Raw genomic sequence first — 12,095 nt, forward strand, 5'->3', positions numbered from 1 at the left:
TTATACCTGGTGTCTGTTTCAGAGATGAAGCTTTCTCTGGAATGTTCTTGGAATATTGTGCAGTGCCAGGTGACTTTGGGCATGTGTGCTGAGTCGAGTCAGTCTTGTCTGACTCTTTGCAACCCTATGGACTGTAGCCCACCAGGCTCTTCTATCCATAGGATTTTCCAGGCAAGAACACTGGAGTGGGTTGCCATTTCCTACTCCAGGGGATCTTCCCAACCCAAGGATCGAACCCAGGTCTCCCACATGGCAGGCAATTTCTTAACCGTCTGAACCACCAGGGACTCTGCATAGACAGTGCCTGCTGGAGGTTGCAGGGATGGAGGAAGAAGAAAGGACTTGCTCCTTCCACTTTGCTTCCTGCTCCTCTGGGCATCTCTGTAGCTACAGATCTTCACCCCGGCAATGGCAGTTCCTTCCTGTAGCTGCAGCTGAATCCACTCTGCAGCGTTTTTTACATCGGCAGAGGCAGCTTCACTGTATCCCCCTCAGAGATACCAGCACCAGCCAAGCAACGGCCCCTCCCTGTCCACCCCTTTCCATCCTCACTATAATAGCAGCTTCTTAAGGGCAGGGATTGTCTGTGTGGCTCACAGAGCTATTCCAAGCAATTAATACTGCGCCTGGGCACTTTGCTTAATAATATTTGTGGGCTGATTGAGTGGGTGTAGGTACATGGGTGGATGGTTGTTCGTTTATGATTTCGTGTGAATTACTTGTTTGGCTGACTTTTCTATTTCAGTTTTTGTTAATTCTGAGCCAAGATTAACTGTAAAATGAGGTTTAAATAAATTAGAATGGCATGTTCTTTTTTTGAGATAGATGCAGTCCCTAGAACTTGGGTGTTTTGACTTAAGGTTCATCTAGTGAAGTTTTGAGGACAACCCCAGATTGGGAGATAGAAAAAGCAGGATAAAACTACTAATGACAGAGACAGAGGAATATTCCTGTGGTCAGTGGTCAGCTCAGGAAATCAATGTATTTAACAAAACATGTTTGGAGACAAACTCATTCTGGACCAACCAATAGCCTTGCACTCTTTTTTTTTTTTTTAAAGACACTAGCATTTTACAGTCAGGGCAAGATCACTGGTGAAAGATTCTGAGTTATGGAGATAGGAATAGAGAACAATCTCTCCAGCAAGAAGCAGCAAGACCAAAAGAAGTCACAGTGGCAACTAGTCCAAACAGAATTAATGTAGTGGTTTTCCACTTGATCAGAGAACCACTGAGTGATTAGGATCCAAGCGCTCACTTCAGCAGCACACATAGAACTACAGTTGGAACAATACCGAGAAGATTAGCTTGGCCCCTGCCCAAAGATGAGATGAAAATTCGTGAAGTGTTCCACAATTTTGAGCTCCCTCACTCTTTCCATTGTGCAAGGACACAGCAGGAGACAACCCTCTAGGGGTCAGGAAGCGAATTCTCATCTGCAGGCATCTTGATCTTCCCAGCCTCCATTTCTGCAGGAAATGAATATTTGTTCTTCAAGCCCAGAACGAACAAAGCAAAACTAAACAAAACAAAAACCCCCACAAAGGTATCTTGAGACACCAGTGACTCAGAAAGTCACTGTTTATAAAGTAACTATCTTTTTTAATGCTAGAATTTTAGTTTATCAGTCACCGTTTAGATAGCTCCAGATTTTTAGTTTGGACCTCTGAAAACTCTTTGAAAGATTTTATTATCTGTTTTTAGAGTTGTAAACATTGTCACAGGCCTCAGGGACAGTTTAGAGTGGAAATGTGTTATTAATACCTAATAGCAGCATGGGCCACAGAGTTGTCTCTTTAAGTTTTGGCTTCCTGTGAAGAAAATGGGATTATTGAGTAATTTTGGTTGCTTTGTTAATGTGTGTATGTGAAGTTTAACTCATGGTGATGTTGCACACAGAGGGGTTTGGTTCACTCATTTTATTACTAGTGTTGTTAATGTCTATTATAAATGCTTAAGAAAAGAGTCTAGTCCTCTGAGTGTTTGTAGGGGGTACATGGGTTTCCCAGGGGGCACTAGTGGTAAAGAACCTTCCTACCAATGCAGGAGATGTAAAAGACTCGAGTTTGATCGCTGGGTTGGGAAGATCTTTTGAAGGTCTTTTGAAAGTCTTTTGGGGTCTGTGTGGGGCCTGTTTTCTTCTTTCTCCCTCTCTTTTTTTCAATAATAAGGTTAAATCAGGATTATTTTTTATGCGTGTCTTCTGACAAGATGGTATGGGTTCTGATTAGTTTACCTGTTGGAGTTTCTACAATGTTTATTAGCCAGCATGCTAAATCGCTCCAATTGTGTCTGACTTTTTGCAACCCTATGGACTGTAGCCTGCCAGTCTCCTCTGTCCATGGGATTCTCCAAGCAAGAATCCTTCTCCATGGGATCTTCCCAACCCAAGAGTCAAACCCATGTCTCCTGCATTGGCAGGTGGCTTTTTAAACTAGTACAAACTTGGAAGCCCTTTATTAGTCAGAGGGGAGAGATTTAGGCCACTTAACATTTGTGGCGGCACATATTTTAGCTAAATTTATCTTCTAGAAAAAAAAATGTTTGAATGCTTCTAAACCCTGGAGATCACAGAGACAATATAAACTGTGTTGAATCAGGAGGAATTGTGAGGTGTTTAAAAACAAATTTTCAAGTGAATTGAGCACCTCTGACATGGAGAGGGTTGATTTCCCGTGGGGATTCATATCACAAAGCAGTTTCTTAGCAACAGTGGCAGAAGCAATATTTGTGTAGAGGAAGGGTTTAATTATCCCAGGGGGGAGAAAAGCCCCACAAAACATCATTTAATTGTGAAAGGCGATTGATAGAAATTGGCCTTGGAAAATTGAAGGAGCATCACTTGGAGATGCAGGAAAGGACCGGGAGACCTTGCTTCATCATTTACCATCTTTACAGGCTGGCCTCATGGTGAACTAAGTTGGACTAAGTGGACTTCCTTGAATGGGTCATCCAGGAATCTGTGTATGAAGAAACAATACTAGCTCTTTGTATATAAGACAAAAGTATAAAATTTAAAAAAACAAAACAAAACTGGTAGGTTTGGCAGACAGTGTAATTAAAAAATCCTGATCCAGTCTGCTGTAAAAACTTCAGAGTCTCATCCAATTTCACTTTTCCCTTTTCCCAGGCTCAGAAGCCTGCAGAGTAGGAAGGTCGTGTGGTTGGCATCTTCTGTTTTTTTTTTTTTTTTTTGCATCTTCTGTTTTTAACCTTCCCTTCCCTCCCCACTCCCTGGATGCTGTTTTGGGTCCCTCTAGGGCTTTCCTGGTGGCTCAGACAGTAAATAATCTTCCAGCTATGCAGGAGGTCTGGGTTCAATCCCTGGGTTGGGAAAATCCCCTGGAGGAGGGCATGGCAACCCACTCCAGTATTCTTTCCTGGAGAATCCCCATGGACAGAGGAGCCTGGTGGGCTGCAGTCCATGGGGTCACACATAGTTGGACACGCCTGAGTGACTAAGCATAGCACGCACGGGGCTGGGGCGGGGAGGCGGGAGGGAAAGAGCCTTTTCAGTGGCTTGACTCGTCATCTGGCATTGTTACTATTCAAGTTGTGGAAGCTGAAGGATGATTGTCCTGTGAAGAGATTTTGTGGATTTTTTTTAGGTCCTTTCTTCGGGGACCCCACTTGCAGTTCCATGGAGTGGACAATGACTCTGTGTTTGATCAAAATGGTTCTGTGTTTGATGGTCTAAAACCCAGCCTCTTTCTGCTGATGTCATCTGGCTTCTGGCAAGAAACTCTCTTGGGCAGATTTCTTTGTAGGTATCCCATTCCTGGCAGTTCCCTGGGGTCTGTCCATGGAAAGCACGAACCTTTAACTTGCTATGAGTCAAACTTCCCCATGGAGACAGGTATTTTACCGGTTTCTTTCCTATCTTTCTAAGGATAGTCTGGGTTATTGTTTGTGCGGTCAGTTAATAATGTATTGTGTCTCAGCATTAAAATCACCCTTCATTGCCCTGCTCTGTGATAGGTAAGCTGGACCCTGTAACTATTTCCCCTCTGTCAGCTGGCGTGATGCTCAGGCTTGTCTGTAGAGCAGGCCCAGGAACAAGACAGGAGGAAGGGGGGCTTCTCATCAGGATTTCTGTGTTTTTTTTCTTGCTACTGTGATGCGTGGTGGCCAGCAATGTGTAGTGACCAGTGGTATGTGGAACAACCAGTGGTGCTCATGCCAATGAGTTTATTTTTTTCAATTTATTTCATTGAAGTATGGTTGATTTACAGTGTGCCAAATTTTTTTCTTTGGCCTTGCCATGGGGCATGTGGGACCCTAGTTTCCCCACCACGGATCGAAGCCCCCGCACCGCCCTCTAGTGGAAGTGCAGAGTCCCAACCACTTTACGTCCAGGGACTTACAGCATCATCGCAAAGGGCTGGTTCCCAGTGAGTTTCAGGGGCGCCACATGGGCATCTTCCAAGTGAGTTCTGCTGGTACCCACTGGGTGGCTTCCCAGCTCTTCGCCAATAAATGGTTTCCTAGTGAATTTTGTTTTCACCCAAGCACGGACTTTTCTGCTTGTCAGCCCTGGGCTGTAGCATCTCAGTAAATGGTGTCTACCAAGTAGGGGGGCAACATCTCTTATGAGGTCTAAATCTCTTCCAGGTTCATTCTTTCCTTGGGCACACTGCTCAGTCCTATAGGTAAGGCCTGTCCCCTTTATCAGTTATTGCTTCATTCTTGTGCATTCTCTTTACACCTTATTTATTAATTATTCTAATAGTCTTGTATTATTAAATAACAATTTTTATATTAAGTGTTCCCTGTTCAAATTACTATGTGGTTTCTCTCTCTTGACTGGACCTTGACTGATACATTTGTTCTTTTTCTTATTGCTTTTTTGGTAATTCTTCGTATATTCTGAGGGCTTTCCAGGTGGCGTTAGTGGTAAAGAACCCACCTGCCAGTGCAGGAGATGTGAGAAGCCCGGGTTCGATCCCTGGGTTGAGAAGATCTCCTAGAGAAGATCTTAATGCTATGTTGTATATTTGTTACATATCTTTCCCCAGACTCTTACTTATATGAAAAGTACACCTATGTATAATGTAACTAATAATTATGAAGAGGACCCTTATATATTCTTCCACCCCAAGGTCAAGAAGTAGAACACTGTAAACACCCTGCAAGCCCCAGCATGTCCCTCCCACAATCACAGTTCCATCTTCATCTGCCCTCATAGCACTCCAGATAACTGCTATCCTGGCTTTTATGGTATACTATCCTTGCTTCATTTTTATTTTTAAATTTCTGTTTATTTTTGTCTGTGCTGGATCTTCGTTTCTACTTGGGCTTTTCTCTAGTTGCAGTGCATGGGCTTCTCATTGTGGTGGCTCCTTTTGTGGAGCAAAGGCTCTAGGGTGCACGGGTTTAAGTAGTTGCAGCTCCAGGGCTCTAGATCACATGGGCTTAGTTGCTCCACGGCACCTGGGATCTTCCTGGACCAAGGACTGAACCCATGTCTCTTGCATTGGCAGGTGGACAGGCTTCCCTCATAGCTCAGTTGGTTAAGGATCCGCCTGCAGTGCAGGAGACCCCAGTTCGATTCCTGGGTTGGGAAGATCCTCTGGAGAAGGGATAGGGACTCCAGTATTCTTGGGCTTCCCTTGTGGTTCACACAGTGAAGAATTTGCCTGTAATGTGGGAAACCTGGGTTCGATCATGGGGTTGGGAAGATTCCCCTGGAGAAGGGAGGCTACCCACTCCAGTATTCTGGCCTGGAGAGTTCCATGGACTAGAACAGTCCATGGGGTCACAAAGAGTGGACACGACTGAGTGACTTTCACTTTCACTTCTTCACCACTGAGCCACCAGGGAAGCCCTGGCTTTACTTTAGAGTTTTAGTCCATTTCTATATGTCTGACTGTTAGCATGACTGATGCCATCTTGGGCCCATTCAGTTCTTTCATTCTTCCAATGACCCTGCCTAGGGATGTACTGTGTAGTAAATCTCTTTGTTGTCAAGGTCTCTGTAGTTAGTAGATATTGTTTCATGATCGTTAGGTCCAGGTGGCCTCCATGCTCCCATGTTTGTTCCCAATGATGAGACCTTGTCTGACGTATTCCCAGTGCTCACCAGCCTAGTTACCCATTCATAGATCTTGACTTAGGAAAGCACTCTGTGTTTCCAAGCACATACCCCCCACACCCTAGGTTAACTATAGAATTGTCCCTATTTTGCCTTCGTGCTATGGAGCATGAATGCAAATGCTTCCGGATTGTCATCTGCCCAGTCCTACTCTGTGAGCAAACTGTTGTGTGATAAACTGACCCATTGAGTTTACGGAGCGGTCTGTCTCATTTTTCAGCCTTAAGGCACTCTCAGTTCCGTGGGCACTGTACATTCTCTTTGTCCTCCAACAGTATGTATCCTCAAAGTGTAATTATATTTATTTTTAGTTCTATATGAATACAGTCTTACTGGATGTGTGTGTGTATGTGTGTTTTATCTGCACCCGCGTGGGATTCCCTGGTAGCTCAAAGGGTAAAGAGTCTGCCTGCAATGCGGGAGACCTGGGTTTGAACCCTGGGTCAGGAAGATCCCCTGGAGAAGGAAATGGCAACCCACTCCAGTATCCTTGCCTGGAAAATCCCATGGATGGAGGAACTTGACAGGCTCCAGTCCATGGGGTCACAAAGAATCAGACATGACTGAGTGATTTCACACGCGGCTTGCAGGATCTTAGTTCTCCAACCAGGGACTGAACCTGCATCCTTGGCAGTGAAAAATGCTGAGTCCTAACCCCTGGACCACCAGGGAATTCCTTGGATATGTTCTTCCATCTGGGACTTCGCAGGTGGCACTAATGGTAAAGAACGCCCCTGCCAGTGCAGGAGATGAAAGAGACACGGGTTCGAGGGCATGGCAGCTCACTCCAGTACTCTTGCCTGGAGAATGCTATGGACAGAGGAGCCTGGCAGGCTACACTCCGTAAACGTGCAAAGAGTTGGACACGACTGAAGCCTCTTAGCATGCATGCACATTCTTTCATAATTAATGTTTATGAAATTTATCCCTGTCATTGTGTGTGGCCCTAACTCATCGTTGTATAGCATTTCGTTGTGTGAATGTGTAACATCTAGGGTATCCATCTTACGGGTGATGGGCAACAGAATTGTCACAGTTTTTAGCTACTGAGAATATTTTCCAATAGGTCTGCTCCACTGGGCTCCCTCGACAGCCAGCGAGCCCCTTGCTGGCGTTGTCTCTGCCTGCAGCCTCCTCCCCACCGGGACATTCTCTACTTGACTGTGCCTCTCTCACGTATCGAGTCTCAGTTCAAATGTCAGCCTCTCAGAGACCTGCCTTGATAATGCCACCTAAAATAGCTCCGTCCTCGTCCTCAATCTCCGGCACCTCACTCCATTCACATGCTGCTATGTGAAGTTGTTAGCTTTTTTCAGTTGATTTTTTTATTGTTGTAAAAATATATGTAGCATACAATTTACCATTTTAACCACTTGTAAGTGCACGATGCAGTGACATTGTACATTCACAACGTTGCAGAACCGTCACCACTATCTATTTCTAGAACTTTTCATCATCCCAAACAGAAACTCTACACCCATTAAATAATAACTCCCCCATCCCTCCTCCTCTCAGTTCTGGGTAACCTCTGTCCCGCTTTTTTTTTTTTTAAACTGTTCTATGAGGCTCGGGGAATCTTAGTTCCCCAACCAGGGATTGAACCCAGGCCAGCTGCAGTGGAAGCATGAAATCTTAACCATTGAACTTCCATGGTTAAGATGGTTAGTCTTAACCATCTATCCCACTTTTTGTTTTTATGAATTTGCCTATTTCTACATTCCTCATTTAAGTGGAATTGTATAACATTTGTCCTTTTGGGTGTGGCTTTCAAGATTCATTTATGTTGCAGCGTGTGTTAGAATTTTGTTCTTTTCAAAGGATAAGTAGCATTCTGTTGAATGTATATACCACATTTTGCTTATCCAGACTTTAGTTTGCTTCTACATTTGGTGGTTGTGAATACTGAATTTGTTTCCGTCCTTGTTTTCTATTGTTTTGGATATATATCTTGGAGTGGAATTAAAATGATTGTTTAGACTTTCATTAGACTACAGTAGACCCCAACGCCTAGAGCAGTGTCTGACTCACAGTACGAGCTTAAAATACATTTTTGAAATGAACAAATTCCTCAGGTAAACTGAACAGGGCATTATTATAGTTACCTACGTCATTGTTAAGGAGATTAAATGCCACATATCCTAGCATGGGGCCCTAGCATCTGATCACGGTTCAGTTTACATTAACCCTACATGATGACTTCACTCAGCCCAAGTTCCTTAAGTTGTTGCTGGTTTTTGGGCTTCTATTTAGCTCTCTGTTGCCAGAAAAGATTATTAGTTTTTTTTTACATTCTCCCATTTGCCGAATGCCCTGAGGGTAGCAGATATCAAGATGGTCAAGGCCCTGCACCTGTTCTCAGGTTTTAATTTTAATACAATTTGTTTCATAACAGACAGTGTGGCTTGGGAGGCCTATTCAACATGGGTGAAAATAGAGCAAAAAATCGTCCACTGTTTGTATTCTGTGACCTATGATGATTCCAGTAGGATCCCAAGTCCTGAGTTAGAAGATGGCACCACCCTTCAGCTTTACACTTCACCGCTGCATGTTGAGTGACAAATTGCCTAAATTTTGCTAAGCTACACTCTTATTTCACATTCCTTGGAATTGTAATGTGTGACTCTTTGGGGAATTCCTGGGTTTGGCGGGGGGAGTGGAGAGATGAAGGAAAAGGAAGCAGGCGGGGGCTGTTAATAACAGACTTTAAACAAGTTTCAAACCAACAGGTTATGATCAAGTGCCTACTGTATGCTGACTGCAATGCGGTGAGGCGGGAGCCGGGGGACAGAGAAATTCTATCCTCAAGGAGTTTATGATTAAGGCAGGGCAGGCAGAACCCCAGGCAGAGGTTAGTGAGTGCTGAGAGCTGAGCGAGTAGCTGGTACGGACCGGACTGTCAGGGTGGAAGGGCACATTGGAATAATCTGATCTCATTTTAGAGAGGGGAAACTGAGGCTCAGAAAGGGTGAGAGGTTTGCCTAGGGCCACACAACTAGATGATGTCAAATCTAGGGCTTGAACTCAGGTCTCCTGACTCTTCCACCAGTGTTTTTTCTTTCTAAAAAAATATTATGTATTTATTTGACTGTGCTGGGTGTTTGTTGCAGCATGCAAGATCTTCAGTCTTCGTTGTGGCACGCGAGATCTTTAGATGTGGCATCTGAACTCTTAGTTGTGGCATGTGAGATCTAGTTTCCTGACAAGGGATCGAACCAAGGTCCCCTGAACTAGGAGCAGAGAGTCTTAGCCACTGGACCGCCAGGGGAATCTCTCCACCAGTGTTTTTTCTATTGACACACAGATATCTCTGTTAATTCAATGGTCTAGTTTAGCTCTGTCCAATAGATAAAATTCTATAGCATGAGCCATATGTAGAATTAAAAAATTCCTAATAGCCACATTGAAAAAAAACACAAAAAGAAACAAGTGAAATTAATTTTAATAACATGTTTTATTTAACCCAACATATTTGGAATATGATCATTTCATCTGTAGTCAATATAAAAATTATTAATGAGCTATTTCATATTTTTCTCATTGTACTAAGTCTTAGAAAAGTGTTAGTCGCTCAGTTGTGTCCAACGCTTTGAGATCCCATGGACTGTAGCCCTCCAGCCTCCTCTCTCCTTGGAATTCTCCAGGCAAGAATACTAGAGTGGGTTGCCATTCTCTTCTCCAGGGTATCTTCCTGACACAGGGATCGAATCCAGGTCTCTTGCATTGCAGGCAGATTCTTTACCATCTGAGCCACCAGGGAAGTCTTAGAAATTGGTGTATATTTTATACTTTGGCACATTTCAGTTCAGACCAGCCACGTTCAGGTGTTCACTGGTCACTCGTGGCCAGTGGCTGCTGCATTGGCCAGGGCCAGCTAGCTATTTGAATTGAATCATTTATGTGCCAGATTTTCAGGGGATATCTTGAAGAACGTGAAAGGTGTTATACAGACATCATGGTTTATAGTCAGAAGAGTCTTAGAGCTGGCAGCCTGGGCTTTGAATCTTAGTTCAGGTGAGACAGGCTGGAGCCTGGGACCCTTTGGTGCGGAGCTGCAAAGCTTGCACCTGAATACACCTCTGCTTGAGCAACAAGATAGAAAGACACGGTATGGGACTAAAAATAGCTGAGCTGGTACATGTGCAGCTGGGGCCAATTCTGGACAAAAGATACAAAGAGACCAAAAAACCCAGCTGCCACTTTTGAAAAGCCTAGAGCAAAAGCAAGGTACTGTGCATGCCTCCCGTACACAGTACCACCTAAGCGGTGGGCAAAACACCTAAGCCACCCCTCTGACCGAACCCCTGGACATACCTCTACTTCACTCTCAGTATAAGGAACAAGCTCGCCACTCCCCTTAAGGAACAACCAAGCAAGGGAAACTATTGTTTGTCCCCCTTCCCCCTGCTGTAGCAGGGGCCCCGACAAAACCTTGCCTGAATTTCTTGTCTGGCCTCTGATCAATTTCTACTGATTAAGGAGGCCAAGAACCCTGGTCGATAACACAACCATTTATTAACTGTGTAGTCTCTAACGAATCAATTAAATCCTTGATCGTCCTTTGGTTTATATCTACTAAAGGGCAATTGTAGAGATCAGTTGGTCAACATAGATAAAATATATTTCTGTATATATATGTAAGTACATAGGGCTCAGTGGTAAAAAATCCACCTGCAATGTAGGAGACGAAGGAGACCCTGGTTTGATCCCTGTGTTGAGAAGATCCCCTGGAGGAGGGCATGGCAATCCCTTCCAGTATTCTTGCCTGGAGAATTCTATGGACAGAGGAGCCTGGTGGGCTGCAGTTCATAGGGTCACAAAGAGTCGGACAGACTTAAGCGGCTGAGCACGTGTGCACTCACATGTAAGTATATATGATGCGTAATTATATATGTATGCATGTATAAAAGTGATTTGCTAGTGCAGCATCTGGTACTCAAAGTATTATTCTTATTTCCTGAGAATACAAAAGATTTAGAAATATCATCATGTGGTGAGCACCAGATGGATAAGACAACTTTATTAAGCAAGTTTAATATCCTGTGAAATTGGTATGAAAGCAAGTGGGAAGCAACTGCAGACGTCACAGGAGTCAGAGCTGGGACAGCCAGCCCTTGTGGTCAAAGTCAGGAGGGGCAAGTCTCACCGAGCCGCCAGTGTCTCTGCCCAGGGCGCCCGACCCCAGCTGCCCGCTGCCGGGGAGATCTGAGCTCTCGGGCCAGCGAGCTGCGTGTTGCGTAATCTATTCTGTTAACATGTTCACTTCAATTTCTGATTCAGAGTTACACAGGGAAAAGCTCTGCTGGAAGCTGAATCGCCTCAAAACCCAGCTCTAACCAGTCCTTTGAGAATGGAGAGACTTAAAATCACCAGTGTAGGCAGGCACGCTTGATGTCCCCACTTGGCAGATGAAAACACTGCATTCTGTTGGGAGATTGGGACTGACATATATATGCTACTGTGTATAAGATAGATATGAGAACCTACTGTATATCACAGGGATCTCTACTCAGGGCACTGTGGTACCTACATGCGAAGGCAGTCCCAAACAGAGGGGATGTGTTTGTATACGTATAGCTGATCCACTTTGCTATACAACAGAAAGTAACACAACATTGGAAAGCAACTCCTGCAGCACAAATTTTAAAAGAAGAAAAAAAGAAAAAACTGAATTCTAGAAAGGTTAAGTGATCGGGCCAAGATAAGTGAGCAGAGCTTTGAACTCACAGAGCCTGTCCCCGAGGCTGCTTTCAGGACCAGAGATTGTTACTGGAGAAATACCAAGTAAACTAGGTCCTGTAAATTGCCTTCCCATCTTCAGAAAGCAATCTGGAATCTGCTACTTTAAATGACTCTGTTTTTAGTTCTCCTAGTGGTCATCCTACACCTCTGAAGATAGATTTGTGTGTTTACTTCTCAATGCATTGATTTAGATGTTTCTACTGACTTCTCATTGTGGGTTATACAATCTTCAGTCTCTTCCTGTTGTCATTTTGATAAGCGGTACG

General features: G+C 44.1%; 1 non-coding gene across 1 annotated transcript; it reads left to right on the top strand.

Annotated features, from left to right (window-relative positions):
- The first annotated feature begins 1,249 nt into the window (after positions 1–1,249).
- LOC122698972 lies at positions 1,250–1,359 on the top strand. The gene has a single exon (XR_006342475.1). It is a non-coding gene; the product is annotated as a U6 spliceosomal RNA (small nuclear RNA).
- The last annotated feature ends 10,736 nt before the right edge of the window (positions 1,360–12,095 follow it).

Source organism: Cervus elaphus, chromosome 8 (genome assembly GCF_910594005.1).
Source record: "Cervus elaphus chromosome 8, mCerEla1.1, whole genome shotgun sequence".
Taxonomy (NCBI): domain Eukaryota; kingdom Metazoa; phylum Chordata; class Mammalia; order Artiodactyla; family Cervidae; genus Cervus; species Cervus elaphus.